The sequence below is a fragment of the Miscanthus floridulus genome, chromosome 4, assembly GCF_019320115.1.
Source record: "Miscanthus floridulus cultivar M001 chromosome 4, ASM1932011v1, whole genome shotgun sequence".
NCBI lineage: Eukaryota > Viridiplantae > Streptophyta > Magnoliopsida > Poales > Poaceae > Miscanthus > Miscanthus floridulus.
This window is the reverse complement of record NC_089583.1, coordinates 90,260,775-90,265,146: the sequence shown is the minus strand read 5'-3', so window position 1 is coordinate 90,265,146 and position 4,372 is coordinate 90,260,775. Positions and strand designations below refer to the sequence as shown.

At 49.5% G+C, this 4,372-nt stretch overlaps 1 pseudogene; it reads left to right on the top strand.

The window, feature by feature from the left end:
- The first annotated feature begins 739 nt into the window (after positions 1–739).
- LOC136552071 (transcription factor BHLH094-like) lies at positions 740–3,225 on the top strand (annotated as a pseudogene).
- The last annotated feature ends 1,147 nt before the right edge of the window (positions 3,226–4,372 follow it).

Genomic DNA, 4,372 nt, shown 5'->3' with positions numbered 1-4,372 from the left:
GAGTTCGCGTCAGGACGCCGAGACCTCCTGCGCGAGGCTCGAGGCGAGGCGGAGGACCTGGTGGGCTCGACGTGGCGGGTGAGGGGCCCATGGCTTACCTTCTAGCTTTGTTTTTTTATGGAACTTTTGCGACCCATTTGATGTTCGCTTGGGGTACCCCGTTCTGAGGTACCCGACAGCGATCTAAACTAAACTTTAGGTGACTACTTCCTCCGATCCATCCAGAAAATAATACAGTTCTAAATTCAAACCAAGTCAAACGTTCTTAAGTTTGGCTAAATTTGGAAAACAATAATAATATCAACATTGTAAATCTCAAAATAGGTTAATATAGTGATATTTATTTGGTGTCATAAATATTACTAATTATTTTATAGATTTAGTTAAGCTTAAGTTGAAAAACACAAGAATTAACAATCTAAAAAACATAAGAATTACGTTTTTTAGACGGATGGAGCAACTGCTTGAATGAACTAATAATAATAAATAGTACTAGCCAGTCTAATAGGTTCTAGGAATTTGGTTCCTAGTCCAGTAGTACTACAAACTACTCACCCTAAAAGACGGCATATTTTTAGAATTCTTTCACGGTCCAGTGTAGGCTGTCAACACGCTGGAGGGCACCTTCCGTGATGCATTAGCGCAGGGGCAGAAACGTCTTTCCTTCCGAGCCAGAAATGCCAGAGCACCTGCCGGCCCCAATGGTGAGCTGCCAGTCCCCTCAAAAAAAAAAAAATTGGTGAGCTGCCAGAGACCGTTATTTCCTCGGCCTGCCGGCGCAGGCGGCCACACCTCCATCCGCCCCGTCCCGTTTTGACCGCCGTTTCTCCCCCTCTCCTCCGCGAACGCCGCCGCAGTAGAACCCGGTGGTAACCCACCGCCGCAAGCATCCCACCGCGCCGAGCTACGCGACGGACGCGGCGCGCGGCCCACAAACCCAACCGCAGCGGCAACAACCGCTCTATAAAGCAATTCCACACCTACCGGCTCCGCGGCCTCGCTCGCTTCGCTTTCCCCCAAATCCACCACGGACTCGAGCTCGCTCGGAGGAGAGGAGACGACCCAAGACTTCCTCACCCCACTTTGCTTCCTGCGCAATTCCTGCGGCAGCGCCTTTCTTTCATTCAATGGACAGCGACTACGTTGCCAGCCTGCTCATGGGCTCATCCGCCCCTGCGCTCGACTTCGCCGCGCTGGACACCGGGTTCCTCGACACGCTCTGCGGCGGCGCCGGCCTCTTCGGGGTGCCCGGGGTCGCCGCGGGGGCCGGGTGTGGCAGCGGCGGCGGCGGGTCCCCGGAGGGGTCCTCGGTGTCCGACCCGGCGTGGGTGCGCGCCAGCGACGGCGGCAATGCCAGGAAGCGCAAGGCGCCGCCCACGGGGTCCGCCGGCGGCAAGGAGGCCTGCTTGGGCAAGGTGCGGAAACGACCAGCAGCGCAGTGGATTCTTCCGCTACCGAGTGCTTTGAATTTAGCTTGCTGGTTCTTGATGGTGCTGGTGTCGTTCTGAATATTGGTTTGCAGGCTGCGGAGGCCAAGGTTCCTGACGGGAAGAGGTGCAGAGTGGGCGCTAGCGACAGTCCGGTGAAGCCCAAGGTAGAGGAGGCGGCGGCGAGCGACGCATCGGTTGAAGTCAAAGGGCAGAAGAAGGGTAAGGGGAAGAGCCCGAAGCCGGCTGTCGAACCGCCCAAAGACTACGTCCATGTCCGGGCGCGGCGAGGGCAGGCGACTGACAGCCACAGCCTGGCGGAGAGGGTAAGACACTGTAGTTCCACTTGGTTCCTACCGTTTGGGCTGAATTGCAAACGGAATTTTGTGCTTTGGGTTTGAATTCACAATCACACTTTGTTATTGGTGTCTTGATAGGTTAGAAGAGAGAAGATTAGCCAGAGGATGAAATTTCTACAGGACCTAGTGCCAGGATTGCAACAAGGTATGATCATAGAGTTCTTGGACAGTGAATTGTTGTGTCTTGAGTGTCAATTGGTGCCTGTAATTGGGCTAATTTGAGGGGATTCCCTATTGTAGGTGGTCGGCAAGGCATTCATGCTCGATGAGATCATAAACTACGTGCAATCACTGCAGCAGCAAGTTGAGGTGAGGATTCCACTTACATTTGGTTACACAGCACAGTCATAGCTCGTAATTCTAATCAGTTTTTGCTATTTATTACGCTTTCAGTTCCTGTCCATGAAGCTGGCCACTGTGAACCCGCAACTTGATTTCAGCAACCTGTCGACACTCCTACACAAAGATGTGAGCTTGAACTACATCATTTCTGATGCTCTGTAATTCGGTATCTATATAATAATCTGCCCTTGACACGCTATTTTTTCTGGTTAATTCAGATGTACCAACCATGTGGCCCTTCAGCAAATTCGGTCTTTCCATTGGAAAGTGCCGGTGCAGCTTTTCCATTTTGTGACCAAGCGGATCTTTTCCAGAACTTTGGTTCGGGTGCTATGGAGGATCTGTGCTCTCTAAGTCTGTTAGACACGGCTCTACCCCACACGGCCAACCCACAGTTTGCTTTTCAAAAGCAGGTGAATGTTGCCTGAGGAATCAGCAATCTATATAATTAATGGCAGTTAATCTGAATCTTATCATAATACTGCTGTCCCTGATTTTATTTCTCAGCAAAGGGACTTCTGGGAGGATGGCCTACAGAATGCTTTGCCTACCGGTAGTGAGCAAAGACAGGAGGATGGGCTTTTAGTACCGAACTTTGATGGTATGCGAGTTATGCGTAAATGATGGGCGATCAATTGAACTGCACACTTTGGAGATTACCATTTGACTAATAACCCATCATATGTTGTATCTGATGCAGGTCAGTTACAAGCTGATCAGACAAAGATTGAGTTCTAGTTCCTGGTGATCTCCCAAGGTTGATATTTTTGTATATAGGCGGGGTACGAAGACCTGTGGCAAGCAAAGCTCTCCTAAGCTGACCATCATTAGAGTTTAGGCCTGCGAACTGATTCATTCCATGATATGCTGGATGTTTGGCAACTCGATTCTTCCCATAGGGATCATGTAATCTCCCAAAATTAAAGTAGATTGTGTACTAGATATGGTGCAAATATTACATGCACCATCTTCTAAAGTTCTACTAATATGTAAGAGCGCTGGCTGGTATTGGAACTATACCGTGTTACTGTTTGTTGCATTTTTATGATTATGACGAAAGTACAAGTATGAGATATTTCTCCTCAGCTTGATGCAAATGTTTCTGTGCCATCATTTAGTTGTTGCAACTGAGTTTGCCATGAGTTCGTCATAGTGAAGTGTTCTCCAGCCCAGACTGATCAAATCCGTTCACAGTTCACGCTATGAGACATAGCATGTCCTGGTAAATTTTTGCAGGTGTTATAATAAGAAAATATAAAAACTGATCTGAAGTTGTTGGAGAAATCAGAAATGAGCAGACCAATTAGACATTTTTAACCACGGGTAGGCAACACATTTCCCTTTCACACAACTCACGATCACAGCTCATCTACTTGGGTAAGTCAAGTCGTAAATGGGTGTTGCCTGTTGCCCTGGCCGTCGTTTACGTAGAAACAAGCGGGGGCCGTCGTTGTCTCCCCAATTTCGGTAGGTTATCCATCGCTTTTTTCCTCGGTTCCTGCTGGATCTCAATTCGTGGTACTCCGCCGTGCGCCCATCCGCGATCCATCCACGCCGCAACTGAATCCTGCCCGGTTTTCACAAAACTGCCGCTGCTCTGTTCAGGCGTAGTGCAGCGAGAATGGTAGCGCCAGTCATAGCTCTGCACACTTCATCCATGAAGAGGCAATTGAACACTCAGGCCTGGACTGCGAAACAAACGCCGCCTGCATATTCGGATGCAGACGCAAGCACAGACAACGCAATTTTTCTCATCTCTATCACTGCATTGTCTAGACAGAGAGGGAAAAAAAACCTTGAAAATACTGAACAGAGAAGCGTTGTTGTGTACTACGGAGTAGTATAGTAAGAGCAAGGGCTAATAGTTAATCCGGCCGCTGGCTTGTAAGGTTTTTTCTAGCCTCTCTCAGCTCACTCGTATAATACGTCTTGTACTGTCGGCATCAGGATCAGGCTGTGCTGTCTCCCCTATTCTCATTTCCCGTGCATGATTTCTACGTGTATCTTAAAAAACACGTCGTATTCAGCGTTGGTTCCTGTAAGTAGGTTCCGTGTCGTCGTGCTCGGCCCCGGTCCTTTTGCTCCCCGGCGATAGCCATTTGATGGTACCGGTACACACACATTTGCAGCTAGCCTCCGTCCGTCCTCTCTCGGAGAGTGGACTGGCTGTGGAAAAGTGACGGCTGAAAGGCGCACAGCTCATGAGAAGGTCGTGTACGTGAGTGCGCTAGCACTGGCCAACAA